Raw genomic sequence first — 22458 nt, forward strand, 5'->3', positions numbered from 1 at the left:
CTCTTCCTCCTCCTCCTTCATGCCACATCCTCTTCCATCATGTGTTTTTTCAAGGAGGCATAGAACTGGGATAGTAACGCTGAAAACGGCTTCATCGGCTCTGCCCATGTTGGAGGAGTACTCAAAACAGCGCAACAAGGCACACAGGTCTCGCATGGAGGCCCAGTTATTGGTGGTGAAGTGGTGCTGTTCAGCAGAGCAACTCACGCATGCATGCTGCAGCTGGGACTCCACTATCGCCTGCTGCTGCTCGCACAGTCTGGCCAGCATGTGCAAGGTGGAGTTCCACCTTGTGGGCACGTCACATATGAGGCGGTGAGCCGGAAGGCTGAAGTTACGCTGCAGCGCTGACAGGTGAGCAGCAGCAAGGTGAGAACGCCGAAAGTGCGCACAGACGGCCCGCACTTTCTGCAGCAGCTCATGTTGGACATCAGAAGCCTCAGCTGGGGGTGAAGGATGCCTTGGAGGAAGCCTGGAGAGTGGTGGCCTGGGTGGTGGCCTGGGTACCCCTTGGTCTACCAGAAAATGCAGCCTGTCAAAGTGCACCATCCTGGGGTAATAAACAGCATCTGGATCTCCTGCTCTCAAGGACTCCAGGTGCTTCTTTCTCTCCCTGAAATATGTAAGCTTCATGGCCACAATTTTGTGATTCAGATTTGTCATGTCTGCCGTGGGGACCCTGATCTGCACCAAAGCAAGCAGTTTCTCCAGTGCTGCGTTCCTCTTTGATCTGTCATAATAAAACTTGTTGTGGAACTGCCACAGGCAGGGCATCTCCATGTAGAGCTCGAGGAATAGCCCCATAAAGTTGGGATTGTTGAATGGGTCCATTTTGTCTGCTAGACACAACACAAGACAAACCCTCAAATACTAATAATGCAATTAAAATCCCTCATAATCTTGTCCCAACAGCGGCCTAGATACAAGCAGTCTAGTCTAGTGAAGCACAAAGTTAAAAATGTTACCTTTGTTTCGACGTTCGCCGCGTCCGTGACTAACACTCTTCTCCCAGATCGTACGGACGATACACATGTGTGGCGTTTTATATACAGTGCGCATGCGTGAAACCTTGCCCGCCCCTGACGTTCTTTCGAGACTATTCCCCGCCCCTTCGCTTCCCGCGCAGTGGGGAGAGCACATGGTGGAGAGAACGCAGGTGCGCAATAATAGTTCCATTAACGAGGAGGAGGGTGAGGAAAGCCCGGAGCCTGAAACGTCCCGATCCAGGAAGACAAGATTTAAGGCCTCAAATATGTCTTTTGGAGAGATGTTGGAGATGGTCGACATATTGAACAGGACCGACTATGATGGGAAGTATGGACCTTACCCAAACCCAAATATCAGAAAGGCCAAGATCATGAATAAAGTTGTGAAGAGTCTTCTGAATAATTTTGGGGTACGCCGATCCAAGGATCAACTGAGAAAACGCTGGTCAGACCTGAAACTGAGGGAGCACGAGCAGTACCTAAGGATCAAGCGTGTTCTTAAAAAAAGTAAGTAGTTGTTGTGTGTTCATATGATTATTCTTGCTTGCATACATGCTCCATGTGCTTTGATTTCATGTTGTGCATTTTAAAATGGCCACTTTCAAGGTCATGGTTTCGTTCGTTCGTATGAAACATCGTTCTGCAGGGAAGTATTCCAGCTTAACAAAGTGTCCCCAATAATGTTCTCACCTTGTAACTCGGCCCAAAAACACAATTGTACAACACTTCCAAGCAATGTTTCATATTCCTATTTATGCCCTCTGTGTGCTAATTAATCTTTGTTTACATTCTCATAGGAGAGAGAAGACTCGGCAAGTATGAGGACACCAGGGACCATGAGGACCCCAGGGACTACACTCCTCCCAAAGAAGGGCAACTTCCAAAAGAAGAAACAGAAGAGCAGGAGCAGGAGCAGGAGGAGGAGGAAGAAGGAGAGATTGTGGAGGTTGGCCAAATTGTCACCACAACAGGTGAGTGTCGGAGAACACAGCTTCCGGTAAGCTCATCAATGTATATCACCATATTTGGATTACATGGTGTGTTTGTTTGTTTTTTTCTAGGTGATGTGGAAGAAGATTCCCGTTTTACCAGTGAAAGTGCCCAGATCTTGATCGGGGAGATAATGGGGTACAATAGGGATTTGGAAATTGTACAACAAAACATCAATGATGTTAAAAATAAAATGAAGAACATCATTGATGTTTTGGGGAGAGTGTGAAAACGAAAAAACTAGATAGGGATTTATTTTTGCTTTTTAACAAAAAAATTTTGTATTTTGCATAATTCCAAATTTGGAAGATGCACAGAGTGTGTAAACATGCGCTATCTCCCATCATGGGAGATCAATGTACATGTTTTGTGGAAAGTGTCTGAGATGAAGGGGTTGCAGCCCCAAAGCATGTACATTGATCCCCCATGATGGGAGTTAGCACATGTTGACACACTGTGTGCATCTTCCAAATTTGGATTTTCAGGGGTCACACCCCATGTGATGAAGGCAATATCAGCCCAGTTTGTACATACTCATGTCTGATATTGTCTTCACTTTTCCAAGTTGAACTTTGTAAGTTCCTGTGTTCTGTATTTTACGGTTTGATACATGCCTGTTTACACAAAAAAACAAGTAAAAAATAAATATGATTAAACTGGGTTTTGGATACCCAAAATATCTTGGTTTGTTGTAAAAACCTTTACTAAACGCACATATGAATGTGCTTGTATTAAAAAGTTGAATTCTCAACAATGTGTGGCTTCCTTTTTCATTGGGCTTAAAATGTATTTGTAGTGAAATTTTAGTTTGTGCTGAGAAGGAGTGTGATTTACTAAAGGCAACTCCACTTTGCACTCCAAGTGCAGTTTCAGGTGTACTTTTGCAGTGCACTTGTAGTGCATAGTGGATGTGCCTTTAGTAAAAAGCACCCACAGTGAGGTGTAAATTTGGACAATCATGCCATTTTCCTGCCATGGTCCTGAAAATGAGCATGATTTAGATCAGTAATGCACTACACATTAGTTAACAAAAAGAAGGTGTGTGTGTGTAGCAGACCCACAACATAATAAGATTAGCTGAAGAAGAGACTGTCCCCTCATCTCACTCTGAACTTGGGTTTGCACTGTTGCTGAAAAAGGCACAACTTAAAAAAAAAATGGCAAAGTGGGAGGCCACAGTCTGCCATTCCTGTTGCGTTGAAGGACACTGTGTAGTGACACGAGAAAAAAAACTAGTAATTTTACAAATCAACATTGCATGCAGATTAGACACCCACATTTTTGGACAAAATTAGTATAACATTTTTTTAACTGAGCATTTAAAGCCTAAAGTATAAGGTCCCCTTATGAGAGTCCTAACCCCCCCCCCCCCATCCCCCCCATCTGATGGGCCCTTGATAAAAAATGAGGGGGGATGTTTAGGAGAGGTAACCCTCTCCACTTGATTGAGAGCTGAATGCCTAAATAATGTGTGATACTTTGTGAAGCCCCTCCTTAGTTGCACTATTGCCAGCCCATCGGACAGGTAAGAAGTGTCATAATAACAAAATGGAAGCACATTTTGACATTCTGCTATTACATAGCAAGAAAATTAATGTGTTAAAAAAATCAAAATAGCATTTGAAAGTATTGAGGCCCTTACACTACATGCTTTGGTGAATTTGTCCATAAATGTGATCATGATAAAGGTATTTAGAGTGTGTATTGGGTTGGGTCAAGTCATCAGATAGAAGATTGCTATCAGCTGAGCTAGCAGTTGGGGAGAGGGGGGTTTGGCACAACTCCAAAAAACAATAAAAAGGTCACTTTGCATGAATTGAAGCACACACATCACATTTGTAGAGATTTTAGGGGGTGTTTAGGGGAAAGCAATACTATGGAGCTGACAAAAGACATTGTCAAGTGACTAGACTATAGTTTTAGGGGCCAAGAAGAGCATGGTGGGGAAGTTAGTGAGGCAAATCCGCATGAGGACAAAGGGGCAGAGCATATAAATTAGAGCATATTGCAATGATGGTAATTAGGGAATGAGGAAAGAAATGCAAGACATTAGCAATCATGAAATACATAGAATGTGATGTTTAACCACTTGCCGACCGCCGCACGACGATGTACGTCGACAGAATGGCACGGGCAGGCATATGGGCGTGCCTGTACGTCCCTGCCTTCCCGCGGGTGGGGGGCCCGATCGGGCCCCCCCGGTGCCAGCGGCGGTCAGTATCCGTTCAGGAGCGATCCGGGCGGCCATTCGTTCATGGCCACCCCCTCGCGATCGCTCCTGACGAATGGAAGTGAGGCGTGACATCACTTCCTCTCCTGTAATGTAAACACAGGCAGAGGAAGTGATGTAATCTCTCCTCCGTGACGGTATTTTTCATTCCGGCACCGAGGAGAGAGGATCGGTGAGTTGCACCAACACGACACTACACAGTAGAACATGCCAGGCACACTCTCACCCCCCCTTCACCCCCCGATCACCCCCCCAATCACCCCTGCCCCCCCCCAGTCACAGTGACACCAATTGCATTTATTTATTTATTTTTATTTATTTTTTTTGCATTGGTGTCATTTGTGACTGTAATAACTGTTAGGGCAGTTAGGGTTAGCCCCCTTTAGTTCTAAGGTACCCCCCTAACCCCCCAATAAAGGTTTAACCCCGTGATCACCCCCCGTCGCCAGTGTCACTAAGGCTGGGTTCACATTGCAGCGGTTTATGAGAACGGATGTGATTCGCACCGCACTGCAGTGCAAATCACATCCGATCTCTGTGCGATTCGAGTTCAGCCATACAGATAGTAATGCTGAATTTGCGTCGCACCCGCCGCACCCGCCGCAAATTCGCACGGGACCCTTTTTTTGGTCCGCAGCAGAATCGGATTGCATGGGTGTTCACACCATGCGATCCGACTTTGCAGATCGCACTGCGATATGCGAACTGATCTGGGGGTGTCATTAACATTTCACTGACACTCCCAGCAGTTTGCATAGGGCAGTGTGAACTGCCACCGGGAGGCATGCGATGCGGGAACCCACCGCGGATTCGTGGCGTTCCTGCATCGCTCCAGTGTGAACCCAGCCTAATAAGCGATCATTTTTCTGATCGCTGTATTAGTGTCACAGGTGACGCTAGTTAGGCAGGTAGGTATTTAGGTTCGCCGCAGCTTTTTATAGCGCCAGGGACCCCCATATACTACCGCATAAAGCCCCCTGATTGCCCCCTAGTTAACCCTTTCACCAGTGATCACCATATAACTGTTACAGGTGACGCTGGTTGGTTAGTTATTTTTTCATAGTTTCAGGGCACCCGCCATTTATTACCTAATAAAGGTTTAACCCCCTGATCACCCGGTGGGTGTCATTTGTGACTGTAATAACTGTTAGGGCAGTTAGGGTTAGCCCCCTTTAGTTCTAAGGTACCCCCCTAACCCCCCCCAATAAAGGTTTTTATTTATTTTTTTAATTTTTTTTTTTTAATAATTTTTATTAGGAAAAAGAAAATACATAGACTCGTGTTAAGGCACATTCAGTACAGAAGAGGTATATATCCAGGTCAATCCCTGGGGCAAATGAGAACCGTAAGACATAGGAACGTACAAAGACAGTAAAATTATGGAAACCGAGGGCAATAATGACCAGACTGGATGGATCAGCGACTGTTTTGAACCTCAAATAGAACAGACGTTAAATCCGGCTCTCCAAGGGCCAAATGCCTAGCCGTAACTTATAAAGCAGTATATTAAAAGAAAAAAAAAGGGGGGGGTAAGCAAAAATAGGGAGGGACATGGGAGAGGGGGGGGGGGGTTCAATGGTACTGTCCACATAGAAGGATCCTGGTGTGGAGGAGAGTTGAGGAGAGTCGGCCTATGTAGAAAAGTCATAAAGTGGTATCAGGAATGGAGCGAATCATTATAGATGAAAGAGAGTTGGTCCAAAGCGCGTTGATCCTGTAATGACATGGTCGTGGTCATGAACAGCTGCCACCTGGCGAGGAAGGCCGCTTTTTGTTTAGCATGGGAGAAATCTGTCGTGAGTCTCTCCGTGTGTAGAAGGGATAAAAAATCCTTGTGTAGTTGGGAGGCTGGAGGGCCAGAAGGCTGTAGCCAGAACCGTAGTATGAGGCGACGGGCCACAAGTAAACATAACAGGATCCAGTCCACTATAGCTCGCCTTGGAGGTGACCCTGGAGAGGGTCCAGCGCCCGTAGAGGTAGACCATGGTAACTGAATGGGGTCCCAATAACCAAAGATTAGGAGTAGAGGTTCTTTAGGTAATTTCAGCAAGGTGATGTCAAAAATGAAGGCCAAGACCTGGTCCCAGAAGGTGGATATAATAGGGCAAGATCATAATCGATGAGAGAGGGACGGCTTCGAGTGATGACAGTGGGGGCAGGAGGCTCCATCGCACTTGGATTTAGGAGAAAGAAAAGGAATGTAGGCCCTGTGGGCAATCTTAAGCTGAGTTTCCCTCCAAGTTTCGTTAGGCGTCTGGCGTAGAACCTTGTTGAGACCATGCAGAATCTTATAGACAAGATCGGTGTCCGGGAAGGCTGAGGACCAGTTTGCAATGGAGGTAGAGGATGCAGGTGTCTTCGACCGTTGCAGAAGAGGTTTATAGATATCTGAGATCTTGAAGCCTTTATAACATATCAGCTGATCCATGAAGCTGGTTTGAAATCGCCGGGAGTCCTCCTTACAAGTTTGGGTGATATAACTGATGCACTGTCGGTAATGGAAAAAGTGAGAGGTGGGAATTGAGAATGAGTCCATCACTTTCTGAAAGGGAAGCGGTTTGCCAGTATGCGGGTCGCATAGGGAGGAGAAAAGGGACAGGCCCCGTGCCGTCCAGACAGAGAAGGCTTTACAGTGAAGACCTGGAATGAAACAGGGATTTCCTTGGATAGGTAGATGAACGGATAAGAAAGGCGTAAGTCCGGCCAGTTTCCTGGACTCTCTCCACGCTATCGCCGTGTCTCTGAAGACAAGATTGTGTTGGTGGGGGGGGGGGTACCGATTTCCAGCGGGAATGCAGAAGGGCAGACAAAGAGAAGGGGTGGGCCATAGCGGATTCCAAATCAAAGTTAGAGTATCTGGACGAGTGGGTGATCCAGTCAAGGCTGGTTCTAAGTAAACAAGCTAAATTATACAACCTAATATTGGGTAGACTGATGCCACCGTCGTCCCTAGGAAGGTGCAATTTTTTGAAAGCGATACGTGGTCATTTGCCGTGCCATAAAAATTTGGAAATAGCAGATTCTAATAAAGTAACATCTTTGTGCTTGAGCAAGAGTGGGAGAGTTTGCATAGGATATAGAAGTCTGGCAAAGCTGACCATTTTTATAAGGTGGCACCTTCCCAGGAGCGAGAGGGGCAGATCCATCCAGTTGGTCAATTCTTGAGATATCTTAGTCAACAAAGGGGGATAGTTCAGCTGATACAAAGAAGAAGGCAGTTTTCCAATTTTAATTCCCAGGTAGGTGATGTATGAGGGGGCTACAGAGAATAGGGAGTCACTAACCCAGGAAGGGGAGGAGTGGGAGCCAATGGGTAAAATTTCACTTTTAGAGTAATTTATGCGTAGCCCTGAGCACAACCTAAACTCATCGAAAGTATTTTTAATGGTGAGAATGTCAGATGGGGGATTTGAGGAGAATATAAGGATATCGTCCGCGAACAGGGATGTGCGGAGTTCCACGCCTCCTATTTTTATACCCTGGAGGGGAGCCGAGTGGGATAGGTATCTAGAGAGGGGTTCCAAGGCTATGTTAAAGAGGAGGGGGGAAAGGGGACAGCCCTGTCTGGTACCTTTGTGTAGGGGGAAATTAGATGAGAGAAGGCCTTCCGCTACCAGACGGGCGGTGGGGGAGGCGTACATCGAGGTTATAAGGTGGCTAAATGGGCCTGAGAATCCTAATTTGGAGAGGGTCATGGATAGCCAATCGAAACTGACTTTGTCAAAGGCTTTTTCAGCGTCTAAAGTGATAATGGCATAGGTACCCTTGGGGTTTTGTTTGGCAGATTCGAGAGCTAGTAAAACTTTGCGGATGTTCAAAGTGGCTGTCCGACCTTTAACAAATCCCGATTGGGCTGGATGGATTAGGTGGGGAAGGATATCGGCTAGTCTCGTGGCCACAATCTTTGAGAGGATTTTCACATCTAGATTAAGGAGGGAGATAGGTCTATATGAACCGGGTTGCAACGGGTCTTTCCCTTTTTTAGAAAGAAGCTTAATGACAGCTTGATTCTCGGAAGGAAGATAAGGGCCCCCCGCCCAAATAGAGGAGTAGACTGAGAGGAGTGTGGGTGCCATGAAGTGAATGAGGTTTTTATAAAAATCGCTAGTAAAGCCGTCGGGGCCCGGCGCTTTGTGAGGGTGCAGATGGCGAATGGTAGTTTCAATTTCAGCTAGAGAGATGGGGGCATTGAGGGACTCTAATTGCTGCGCTGAAAGGGTGGGAAGTGACACTTTGTCTAGGAAGGACCGAGCTTTTTCTCGTATGATGGGGTCTGGTGCATAGAGATCAGTGTAATACTTCAACATAGTCTCATTTATGGCTTGCGGAGAAGAGTGTGTGTGACCCGTGTGATCACGGAGGGAAGTGATGTGAATGGGGCGATGACCCCCTTTACACAGTCTGGAGAGAAGTTTTCCGGCTTTATTGCCGTACTTGTGAAGGGTAGCATCCAAGTAAGCCTTTTTCGTACGTTCAAGGGTGTCGGCCCAAGTGTCGAAAGCTGCCTTGGCTGAAACCCATTCATCGTGATGTATGGAGGAGTTGGATAGTGAGAGCTGCCGTTGGGCTGCATGTAGTCTGGCACTAGCGGATTTGTAATGCTTGAGAGCATTACGTTTAAATGATGTGGCGTAGCAGATAATGCGACCTCTAAGGTACGCTTTCCCTGCATCCCAGAATAGATTAGGGTCTGTTGCATGGATGGCGTTTGTGGAGGAGTACTCCACCCAGGCTTTATCCATGAATGTAATAAAGTCAGAGTTATTAGCCAAAAATGCTGGAAAGCGCCAAAGGTTGGGGTGAGGGGGAGATCAAGTCTGTCCAGGGCGATAGCTACTGGGGCATGGTCTGAGACCGCTATATCATGTATTTCAGAATCAGAGACCATGGGTATGCAATCATCCGAACCAAAAAAATGGTCAAGTCTGGCCAGAGATCTATGGGGGTTGGAATAGAATGTGAATTCTCTGTCTGTAGGATGGGCGAGACGCCATAGATCCGTCATGTGCAGGGAGTCCATGATGGAGGCAAATATAGTAGGACTCGGAGTGGTGGCGCTGTGCGATTGTTTGTTTGGGGAGGATCTGTCAACCGAGGGATGCATAACGTCATTAAAATCACCCCCTACCAAATGAGGCAAGTGGGTGAATTGAAGCAGCCACGACGAAAGTTCAGAGTAAAATTGCTTAGTGGGGTTATTAGGGGCATAAATGTTGGAGATAAAAATTTCTTTAGTGCCTATCCGTACCGTTGCGGTGAAAAAACGACCCATATTATCTGAGAGAGTAGATAGAACCGTACAAGGAAGATTTTTGTGAATTAGGAGTATTACCCCTGCTTTTCGACCCACTGATTCGGCTCCATGTACCGATCCCACCCACAGTTTTTGCATGCGCGGAAAATCGGATGCATGTAGGTGGGTCTCCTGCAATAGGGCAATGTCAGCCTTGAGCCTTTTAAGATGGCGAAGGATCTTCACTCTCTTTTGAGGAGAGCGAAGACCCTTGACATTCCAGGAGATTACTCTAAGAGGGGCGGAATCAGTGGGTGTAAATGACTGGGTGTGAGACGTAAAAGGGCGTGAGTATTTAGGTAGCATAGGCCGAGCTCAATAGAGACATAGGGCAAGGGGTTCAGTCCAGGGATCCTTGACTTATAAAGGGGAGAACCCAGGGGAACATGGGGGGGACCAGGGAGGGGCAAGGAAAGGGGGGTATGCGGGGTAAACGAAAATAGAGGAAGAATAACCAAACAAAGAAACAACAGCATGTACTTCTCTTTTTTCCGCCTGAGTTCACTGTGTATAGGGGGGAGCTCCCCAGCAGAGCCCCGCGGGGGAAGGGGTAAATAGCGGGCAGTTCCGTGAGGCCCTATAGGGCCCACCGGACTAGGATATGCGTCACAACGCAAGGACAAGTCAGCAGAAGGGGGGTAAAGTACACAGTGGAGTCATGCTAAGACCTGGCAAAAGTGGGGAACAAAGATAAAGCATGGTAAGGCAATAAGATTGTGAACATTAACTCAGAACATTGTGCAGAGCCTACGTAACAAACACAGTATAATAAAAGAAGAAACCTGAACACTTGTCTGTAGACACGGGCGTATAACCTGAAAGAAGATAGGCAAATACTGAAGGCTTACGGCATCTGCAGTCCAGAACCTCCGTGTCCGGTAGAGTAGCAGCTCCCGGTACTAGCTGGCGGCGAACCGAGCAGCCGGTATGGATGGGAGGGAGAGATGAGGCGAATATCCAAGGGTGTAAGGGCAGCGGAGAGCCACTACTCAGCACATCATAGCTTGCAAACCGGGTGGAAGGAGGGGGCAAAAGAAAAAAACACAGAACCGTCATAAGGAGACAGTAGAGTCCTCAGCGAGGAAAGGTACGGTGCCTATGGTCTGGATCGGAAGCTCGGAAGCATTTGGGGGAGTCTTTCCTAGGGCTCCTTTGATCCAGGGCTCGAAGGGTTGAGGCAGATTTGGATGGTGTAGCCGGTGAAGAGTCTGATCGGAGAGAGCGTAAGAATGCTTCCGCTTCAGAGGGGTCTTGGAAGGAGAGTTGTTCCCCTTTGGGGGATTTGAGACGAAGCACGGCGGGGAAAGCCAGTGAAAACTTAATCTGTAGTTTAAACAGTTCCGAGCATATCGGTTGAAAGGCTTTACGTTTTTTTGAAACCTCAATAGAGTAGTCCGCGAAAATTAAAATCTTAACCCCATCAACCTGCACAGGGGGAGACTGCCGGAATGCTTGTAGGATAGCAGCTTTTTCCGCGTAGTTAAGATATTTGGCAATGATGGGACAGAATTAGATGATCCTATGCGGTGGGCCCTTTCCACTGTGAAGGGGCCAGTGAGTCCCAAGGCTTCCGGGATGCGTTTTGCGCAGAAGTCACTCAAATTAGCATTGGGTAGCGACTCGGGGACACCTACGAATCGCAGGTTGGAGCGTCTGGATCTGTTCTCCAAATCATCTAACTTTTGGAGGGCATATTTAAGCATTTTTTCCTGGGACTGCTCTGTGGCTTGGGACTGATAGAGATCATCTTCCACCTCAGAGACTCTGTGTTCAAGTTCATTAAGCCTTGTAGCATGCTCTGTAAGTTGGGTCTTAATTTGTTTCATCCCGGCCTGTATGGCTTTCTCCACAGAGGCTGTGATCATGGGAGATAGCAGGGCCGCCACCGCTTGTGCTATGTGGTCTTTGTGTCCATCATCCCCAAGGGATGGCTGGTGGATATCCCCAGTCTGGTTGTGAGGGGTGGTTATCAAGTGCCCACGGGGGTGGGGGGGTCCGGTATGCACTGGGGATGCTGAAGAGGCGACCCCCGCTTACCTCCATAGCCGCTTCCAGATGATCCGCAGGAGAGGCCTGCAAAGCTGGAGCGGAGTAGGCCGAAGCCGGGGGCTCGATTTGTGGGCGTTCGGCGGGCGCCGCCGCGGCCGCGTACGAACGGGCTCCCGTTTTCTCAACAAAACGATCCATAGGAGCGGGGATCGTGAGGGGGTACCCGGATCCAAAGTGGGGCACTGGGGCCGCTGTAGCAGGTCTTTTAGGCTGATTTGTGGGGCTCTGCAGCGGGAGCTAAGCGGGAGCGCAGCTAGATCATGCGGCGCCAGAACCGGAGGTCCCAATAAAGGTTTAACCCCGTGATCACCCCCGTCGCCAGTGTCACTAAGGCTGGGTTCACATTGCAGCGGTTTATGAGAACGGATGTGATTCGAGTTCACTGCAGTGCAAATCACATCCGATCTCTGTGCGATTCGAGTTCAGCCATACAGATAGTATGGCTGAATTTGCGTCGCACCCGCCGCACCCGCCGCAAACTCGCACGGGACCCTTTTTTTGGTCCGCAGCAGAATCGGATCACATGGGTGTTCACACCATGCGATCCGAGTTTGCAGATCGCACTGCGATATGCGAACTGATCTGGGGGTGTCATTAACATTTCACTGACACTCCCAGCAGTTCGCATAGGGCAGTGTGAACTGCCGCCGGGAGGCATGCGATGCGGGAACCCGCCGCGGATTCGTGGCGTTCCCGCATCGCTCCAGTGTGAACCCAGCCTAATAAGCGATCGTTTTTCTGATCGCTGTATTAGTGTCACAGGTGACGCTAGTTAGGCAGGTAGGTATTTAGGTTCGCCGCAGCTTTTTATAGCGCCAGGGACCCCCATATACTACCGCATAAAGCCCCCTGATTGCCCCCTAGTTAACCCTTTCACCAGTGATCACCATATAACTGTTACAGGTGAAGCTGGTTGGTTAGTTATTTTTTTTATAGTTTCAGGGCACCCGCCATTTATTACCTAATAAAGGTTTAACCCCCTGATCACCCGGCGGGTGATATAAGTTTGAGGGTCAGATAAGGTCTGCGTCGCCCCAGGCAGCGTCAGGTTAGTGCCAGTACCGCTAACACCCACGCACAAAGCATACACCTCCCTTAGTAATATAGTATCTGATCAGATCTATATTAGCGTCGCCAGCAGTTTAGGTTTCCCAAAACGCATTGTTAGCGGGATCAGCCCAGATACCTGCTAGCACCTGCGTTTAGCCCCTCCACCAAGCCCAGACCAGCCCACCCAAGTGCAGTATCGATCGATCACTGTCACTTACAAAACACAACACACATAACTGCAGCGTTTGCAGAGTCAGGCCTGATCCCTGCGATCGCTAACAGTTTTTCTTGTAGCGTTTTGATACAGTCGCTGACAGCCTAGGTGCTTTTTTACCTATGAGTCTCACTAGTGTACCCCTAAATTTAGGGGTGTCTACTTTCCAAAATGGGGTCATTTGGGGGGGGTTTGTGCCATCTTGGCATTTTATGGCCTTCAAAACTGTAATAGGTAGTGAGGAGTGAAGTCAAAAATTTACGCCCTTAGAAAGCCTGAAGGCGGTGCTTGGTTTTCGAGGCCCCGTACGCGGCTAGGCTCCCAAAAAGTCCCACATATGTGGTATCCCCGTACTCAGGAGAAGCAGCAGAACTTATTTTGGGGTGTCATTTCACATATGCCCATAGCATGTGTGAGCAATATATCATTTAGTGCCAATTTGTGAAAAAATAAATAAATAAATAAAAGTTTGTAATTTTCCCGCAACTTGTGCCAAATATAAAATATTCCATGGACTCAACATGCCTCTCAGCAAATAGCTTGGGGTGTCTACTTTCTAAAATGGGGTCATTTGTGGGGGTTTTGTGCCATCTTGGCATTTTATGGCCTTCAAAACTGTAATAGGTAGTGAGGAGTGAAGTCAAAAATGTACGCCCTTAGAAAACCTGAAGGCGGTTCTTGGCTTTCGGGGCCCCGTACGCGGCTAGGCTCCCAAAAAATCCCACACATGTGGTATCCCCGTACTTAGGAGAAGCAGCAGAATTTATTTTGGGGTGTCATTTCACATATGCCCACGGCATGCGTGAGCAATATATCATTTAGTGACAACTTTGTGAAAAATAAAAATAAAAAAAAAAGTTTGTAATTTTCCCGCAACTTGTGGCAAAATATAAAATATTCCATGGACTCAACATGCCTCTCAGCAAATAGCTTGGGGTGTCTACTTTCTAAAATGGGGTCATTTGTGGGGGTTTTGTGCCATCTTGGCATTTTATGGCCTTCAAAACTGTAATAGGTAGTGAGGAGTGAAGTCAAAAATTTACGCCCTTAGAAAGCCTGAAGGCGGTGCTTGGTTTTCGGGGCCCCGTACGCGGCTAGGCTCCCAAAAAGTCCCACATATGTGGTATCCCCGTACTCAGGAGAAGCAGCAGAACTTATTTTGGGGTGTCATTTCACATATGCCCATAGCATGTGTGAGCAATATATCATTTAGTGACAACTTTGTGAAAAAAAAATAAAAATAAATAAAAGTTTGTAATTTTCCCGCAACTTGTACCAAATATAAAATATTCCATGGACTCAACATGCCTCTCAGCAAATAGCTTGGGGTGTCTACTTTCTAAAATGGGGTCATTTGTGGGGGTTTTGTGCCATCTTGGCATTTTGTGGCCTTCAAAACTGTGATAGGTAGTGAGGAGTGAAATTACAAATGTATGCCCTTAGAAATCCTGAAGGCGGTGCTTGGCTTTCGGGGCCCCGTACACGGCTAGGCTTCCAAAAAGTCGACCACATGTAGTATCCCCGTACTCAGGAGAAGCAGCAGAATGTATTTTTGGGTACAATTCCACATATAACCATGGCATGTGTGAGCAATATATCATTTAGTGACAACTTTGTGTAAAAAAAAAAAAAAAATTTTTTTTGTCATTATTCAATCGCTTGAGGCAAAAAAATAAAATATTCAATGGGCTCAACATGCCTCTTATCAATTTCCTTAGGGTATCTACTTTCCAAAATGGGGTCATTTGGGGGGGGTTTTGTACTGCCCTGCCATTTTAGCACCTCAAGAAATGAGATAGGCAGTCATAAACTAAAAGCTGCGTAAATTCCAGAAAACGTACCTTAGTTTGTAGATGTGACAACTTTTGCGCAAACCAATAAACATACAGTTATTGACTTTTTTTTTACCAAAGACATGTGGCTGAATACATTTTGGCCTAAATGTATGACTAAAATTGAGTTTATTGGATTTTTCTAATAACAAAAATTAGAAAATATCATTTTTTTTCAAAATTTGCGGTCTTTTTACGTTTATATCGCAAAAAATAAAAATCGCAGAGTCAGTCAAATACCTTTAAAAGAAAGCTCTATTTGTGGGGAAAAAAGGACGCAAATTTTGTTTGGGTACAACATTGCATGACCGCGCAATTACCAGTTAAAGCAGCGCAGTGCCAAATTGTAAAAAGACCTCTGGTCATTGACCAGCAAAATGGTCCGGTCTGAAAGTGGTTAAGGTTAAAACTTAGCATAATATAGTCCTTCAGCAGGAGCTGAATGATGGCAGAACAGGTCTCTGGAATAATGATCCCCAGAGCCTGGGGGGAGATGCCTGTAGAGAACTTGAGGTCCTGAAGGCTTCTCCATGTCGCCAAGTAGAGCAACGTGGCGATGAGCCTCTGCTCCGGAGTGATGGCTTGCCGCATGCAGGTATCCTGCCTGGTGATATAAGGGGACAGCAAAGCCAGCAGACAGTGATCCGTCATCCTGAGAATAATCCAGAAATGATCAGGATTATTCTCGCGGATCTCACGGAGCAAAGGCATGTGGGAGAACTGGTGACGCTGGCGCAACCAATTCTTGGTCATCCAAACATGTTTCATCTACGTACTCATCGTACAGTTTGTGCTGTGCAGGGGTTCTTACTTTGACTTTGACACAAGCCCTTTGGCTTGTGTCAAAGTCAAAGTAAGAACCCCTGCAAAGCACAAACTGTACGATGAGTACGTAGATGAAACATGTTTTGAAAACGGTCGGCTGGTCAGAACAGACACCAGAAAGCAACGCTAAACAGTAAGGTCTGAAAGGACGACCTGAATAGCAGAAGCAAGCAGACAATAAAAAATGCCTTTCAAAGCGTACTATACAAAGATAGAGTCCACAATGAGAAGCAAATACTTAATGACTGCACGCACTGATTATCAGATACGCAAAGACAAGCACAAACTGAAGAGCAGTAGCGATCTGAATCACTAATCTGAAAAGCGCGAATCGTCTTTCACCAAACTTCTACTAAAACACGAGATCAGCAGAAGGAGCCCAAAGGGTGCCGGACGTGGTGCTGAACTTCCTTTTTCTAGTCCCGCCGTACATGGCTTACGTCACCGCGTTCTTGGCAACCGCAAAATCAGACAACTTGGCCCGACCGTGTGTATGCAACAGTTTCGGACACAATCCGTCGGACTAAATCCGACGGGCAAAATCCGACGGCTTTGGTTGCCAAAATCTCTGACCGTGTGTACAGGGGCTAAGAGTTCTTTTATAGCTTCAACACGCTTATAGCGATTGGAATATTCTCTTGATCTCACATCCCATAAGCAGGATAATTCTCTGTATTTCTCAATAAATTGGGGTAGGAAATCGGGAGATGTGAATTTAAAAGCCATTGTCCTTTAAATAAAAAAACAAAACATGAAATAAATATATATATCTATATTACATGTTTAAAGTTTTATAATACATGTGTAGAATTGGACAAATGGCCATTTAGAACATCCAGGCCTGAATTAACATGATAGCTACAATAATTGAAGTGTAGCAATAATACAATACAATAATACAATAATTGTAGTGTAGCAATAATACAATACCACAATAAAAGGTATTTACATCAATCACACACACATCCACGGCACATTAAATAATCAAAGTATATTCCACAGATCAAACTTACCTCAGGTATCTCTGTTTGTATTATCGTCTATCAAACGAATATTACTCGAATATTCTTTCATACGTGACGTCACGAAACCGCGGACGTTCGTATTATCACATGCGATGTATTATGTACAGGCCACACCTCTTCTTTAATACAGTGCACAGTTGCAGACATCATGGCAGAGCACATGGCAGATTCTCCAGATGCAGGGCCCCAGATAGTGCAAAGAGAGGAGATTGTGGAGGGAAGTCGGCCAGTAAGTGCAGTCACCAGAAGGAGAAGGACGAAAGCCAGCAACGTGACTTTCGAGGAGATGGTGGACATGGTGAATATAGTGCAGAAGAAGGATTATGATTGTCGTGAGCATGTATACAGAAACATGAACATACGCAAAGATGCAATATTAGAGAAGGTGCAACATGTTTTAGGCAAACGCCATGGCAGTGAACGCACAAAAGACCAGTTAAGAAAGCGATGGTCTGACCTGAAATTAAGAGAAGAAAGTCAGCTTAGAAAGATTAACAAAATAATCGACAAAAGTAAGTACTTTATTTTCGGTGTGCATGTATTTATTATGTTCTTGTATGCTTATTACATCTTTTCTGAGTGTTATGTTCTGTATATGCAATCTTTATGTGCACGTCTGCTTTCACTCATTTTGCTTGGGAATTGCAGTAGGCTGCTTGACTTTACAAAGTAGGTTGCTTGACTTTATGTTTTAAAATGTAACAATGGTATTGCAATGTTTGACTTGCACCTAAAAGTATATATATATATATATTGCATTTAATAGGAAGCCGAAAAAAGAAACATGGAGAGGTGGAAATAGTACATGAGGATGTGGAGCAGACAAGTGCACAGTCTGACATGGCAACAGACACAACTGTAATCGTACTGACGCCTGTTGAAGATGAGAGCAGCCATGTGTCCACTTCAGGTAAATTATATATATTTTTTTTGTTTGTTTAAATGAGCTGTATTTTTGAAAGTTATTTTTAAAATGTATATTTAATAAGTTGGTGTTTTTTTTTTATAGCTGTTCGATCATCTACTTCAAGCAGCTCAACTTTTGACAGTAGTACATCAGCGAACCGAATTATTGCAGATTTAAAGTCATTACATGCTGACATTGAGAATGTTCGCACTACCCTGAATTCTTTTCCACGCAGAATTTCAGAGATCCTTGAGCAATTATCTACATTTTGAATTGTTTAGACGTTTAGCTTGTTTTTCATGCATACCCTGGTTCTTTTTTGCACATGCAACTTTTGTTTTATATACCTATAGGGGATTATTTACTAAAGGAAAATCTACTTTGCACTGCAAGTGCGCTTGGAAGTGCAGTTGCTGTAGATCTGAGGGGGACATGCAAGGACAATAAAAAAACAGCATTTTACCTTGCATATGATTGGTTGTTAAAATCAGCAGAGCTTCCCCTCATTTCAGATCTAGAACAACTAACTGCACTTCCAAGTGCACTTTCAGTGCACTTGTGCAAAGTGGATTTCCTTATCGTAAATAACGCCTATAGTGTTCTTGTCCATGTGTACAGTCTAGCACTCAGCTAGCTCTACTGATTGTACAAATGGAGACTTCTCTGGAACGGGTTTGAAGACCTATTTTTTTCTTGTCCATCTGTACTTCTAATTTAACACCTGCAATCATGTTGCCCATGTGTACAGTGTAGCAAATGGACACTTCTCTGGAACAGATTTAAAAACAACCTAGGTCAATGGATCCTTATGGTACACATGTAAACATTCCAACATTGCACAGCAGTTGTAGGCAATGTTTTGGCTATATTTACACTTTAGCACATGGGTGTTCACCCTTTGGCCCTCCAGCTGTTGCAGAACTACAAGTCCCATGAGGCATTGCAAGCTACTGACAGTTAACAGAACTTCCAAAGGCAGAGGCACGATGGGACTTGTAGTTTTGCAGCAGCTGGAGGGCCACAGGGTGAACACCCGTGGTTTAGCACAATGAATACATATTGTGTATATGGACAGTGTTTGCTGATTGTTGTTTATGTGTACAGAGTGCTCGTATATTTATTATAATAATGTCTTTACAAGAATGCGATTGGACAGCTGCTATGTTTTGGTCCACCTGTACAGTTTTGTATATTGTATACCTATTGTACATATGGACACTTTAGATGCTTGCAGTTGTAGTTGTCCACCAGCACATTGCATCCCTACTGTGATAATGTTCACTTTTTCATAATTGCACTACTACTGTACAAAATACATAGTGATTTTGTAGAAAGAGTTTATATTTTTGTATTTGGAAGTTTATATTTTCAAGAAAATACTTATACATGTTCATACATACGGGTACAAGCATGAAACCATTCCTGTTTAGGGTTTGGCACAATAAATCTGTGCTTGTTTGAATTTGGTGTGGAGTGTCTTTATTTTAATCGTTATGTGCATGATGTCACCTCTATTCCCCACACTTGATGTTATACATGATTTGAAATGTCCATTACATATGCACAGACACTTTGGAGATTATTCCACTTTGCTCGCAGACATGTCAGCACCTCCTGGATGAAGCAATTTATTTATAGCATGTATGGTGTATAGCAAATGCAATAGGTCATTATTGCCTGCTTTCCTTATATTTTTTTTTCCTGTCATGTCAAAGAATAAGGACCATTATGCATGCACAGGCATTTATGTTTATTTCACTTTTCTTGCATACTTGTTGGCACCTCATCAGACTTTGCTGTGGCCTATTGTTTTTCCTGTATTTTACGATCATTTATAGTTGCGTTCGAACATTTGTTCGAATATGTTTTCCTTTTCGGTTCGAACTTTGAAGAGATCATGCGCAGTTCAGTTTCTTATGTCAAATCGTCCAACTCTGCCATTAACGATACGAATTTTGGACGATTTTTGTAAAAAAAAACAACACGTTGGATTTGTCAATTTTCCCTGTCGTACGAAAATCGCATATCGCGCATACCAGACTAACGATACGAAAATCGGGCGATTTTACTTTCGCTTTGGATTTTCGTTCGAAATTCGCATCGTGTATGGCCGGCATTAGTCTTGGTGAGCATAGGAACAGGCCTACTGTGAAACACTATCAAAAATGTTAATTAGACACTTCCGGTTCCGGCGCTGCATGGAGTAGCTGTCCTCTCCCACAGCTCCCGCAAACCAGCCTCTAAATCAGCTACAAAACCGGCGATTTCGCCCACTCCACCGGCCAGCTGACTTCCCCACACCACCAGCTCCAGGATGGACCGGTTCGTGGAAAAAACCGGGCCACGTTCGTACGCGGCCGCCACCGCGCGGCAGGCCTCACCGCAAATTCAGGCCCCGGTTTCGGCCTACACCGCTCCGGCCACAGCTCCGGCCTGCGCGGCCTATCCGGAGGAGACAGCGCCAGACATGGAGGTAGGAGACCCCACACAAGGCCAAACAGCCTCCAAGGCACCCTCTTCCCTACAATCTCCAGCCTCCACACACATACCTGGGCCTGTGGCGCCTGTTACCATGCTGCAATCTCTGCCATCCCCACCGCTGCAGGATCACAAGACAGAACTTCTGGCACAGGCTGTTGCTGCTCTCCTCTCCCCTATGATAGCTGCCTCTGTTGAAAAAGCTGTCACCTTAGAGAAGTCCTGATGAAGTTGGGCCTGTTGGAAAGACAACAAACACCAAGGCACCCACCGTCTCCTCGTCCATCTCCCATTTGGGCCACTCCATCGCCCCATAGGGACAGGCGCTCTCGCAGGCTTCAGCCACTTCCTGAGGAGTGATCACATTTTGGTTTTCCTGGACTTACCCAGTTTGTCCTGCACGGATTTTGACAGTCTTCAATGGAACCTATGTCCGGGTTCCCTCAGCTATCCTACCTGGATACTTTGAATCCCTCCCCCTTTCCCCATTGTTTGAGCAAGCTGTTCGAAGATAATTGCTATATGACTCTGGTGTCTCCCTGTCCCCGGAGATGGTTGCCTTTTTTTTTTGTGTTTCCTAGTTCCTTCGCTGGATAATTTTCTCTCTTCCTTTTTTTTTTGGCGCTGTGATTCTCCCCCCTCCACACTGGTCCTCCACTCCCTGTTTGGACTGTTCGTTGGCGGGGAGTGAATGGAGCAGGTGGATGTTGGGGCCTTAGGGTCCCAGGTGTACATTCTATTGGTCTGGCTGGATTTTCCACCCAGACCCCACAGTTATTTTGTTTTTGTTTTTGTCTCAGTTTATTTGTTCTTAGGTTATACTGACCGTAACACTTGCCCTGATCTATGGATAACTTGGTTAGCTATTTTTGACTTCTCTAATTGGTGGACAGTTGGCCCTAATTGCCTTCGGTCCATGCTTTTTTCTAATATATGTGAGGGTGGCTCCCATGGCACTGGACTCTGGCATGGGGTACAACGCTTCTTTGGTGGGGTATACAGAATAGCGTGCCTATGCACCACATGACATGGGTCTCCGGATTATCTCACATAATGTGAGGGGCTTTAATTCACCCCAAAAGAGAAGGAAGGCTTTCCGTCAATATAGGCATATGGGAGCAGACATAATACTTTTACAGGAGACTCACTTCTCCTCTACGTCTTGTCCTAAATTTTTTGACAAGTCGTACAAATTGCATTACTATACCACCTTTGAGTCCAGGGCCAGGGGAGTTGCGATCTTTATCCGCAATACTTTGCAGTTCGAACCATCACATGTGTATAAGGACCCGAATAGTAGGTTCATTGTGTTGCAAGGGTTGATACAGGGTAAGGCGGTGACTGTAGCTAATTTATACGCTCCAAACTCTGCACAAGGTACTTTCTACCAACAATTCTTAAAAATTCTAGACAGATATATCTCCCCTCATCTGATTGTGGGGGGGGATTTTAATTTAGTGGCCAACCCCGCGTTAGACCGCAGTAAACCCACTCATTGTGCTAAGGCCTTTCCGAAATTACTGAGCCGTTCGTTGGATAGATTACAACTTATTGATTCATGGAGGGCACTGAATATTGGCATAAGGGAATATACCCATTATTCCCACCCCCACGATAGCTATGCTAGACTAGATTACATATACACTTCCCCTATATTGCTGGCTAACTCGGCTCTCGCATCTATACATCCGTGCCCCTGGTCTGATCACCAGGTGGTTTTATTTCACACCTCCCACATTGGCCTTTCCCCCAAGGCAGCCTCTTGGAGGCTTAATGACTCATTGTTGACGGACCCGGAGATTTACACTCGTGTTGTGGGCCTCCTAGAGGAGTACTTCCAAATTAATGATACTGGGGATATCTCCCCTCAAACACTCTGGACGGCTCATAAAGCGGTCCTTCGGGGCCACTTAATTGAAATCGCAGTCTCCAAAAAAAGACAGAGGGGTGAGCAGATCCGTTCCCTTACCCACGACTTACAGCTATTATACCAATCCCATTCTGTTTCCCATTCGCTAGACACCATGCAGTTAATCAACCAAAAGAGGGCCGAGTTAGACACAATCCTTTCGGGTCATACTGAGAAGGCACTGCGTTGGTCTAAGGCTAAATTTCTCTTACATAGTAATACGGCCTCCAGTATGTTCTCTCGCAAACTTCATCAATCCCTACAGCCTCCCCATGTTTACAAATTAAGAAACGATTCCGGTCACATAGTCACCCACCCCACAGAAGTACTTCAGGTTTTTAAAACATTCTACCAGAAGTTGTTATCTCCTCCTTCCCAACCTGTCTCCCCGGATGTGGACCAATGGTTAGATTCTGTGAACCTCCCATCACTGTCGGACTCACAACTTCAAGCCCTGAATGCCCCCTTTTCCGAACAAGAGGTTATAGCCACTATGAAATCCCTTAAATCCTCCACGGCCCCTGGCCCGGATGGATATACCTCACTATATTACAAAAAATTTACCCAAGTCCTGGCCCCCAAATTGACGAAGCTTTTTAACCAGATTCTACAAGGTCATGCTATCCCAGATGAAATGCTACATGCCAATATGACGTTAATCCCCAAACCA

The sequence above is a fragment of the Lithobates pipiens genome, unplaced genomic scaffold, assembly GCF_037356315.1.
Source record: "Lithobates pipiens isolate NorthernLeopardFrog02 unplaced genomic scaffold, aLitPip1_a1.2 Scaffold_13, whole genome shotgun sequence".
NCBI lineage: Eukaryota > Metazoa > Chordata > Amphibia > Anura > Ranidae > Lithobates > Lithobates pipiens.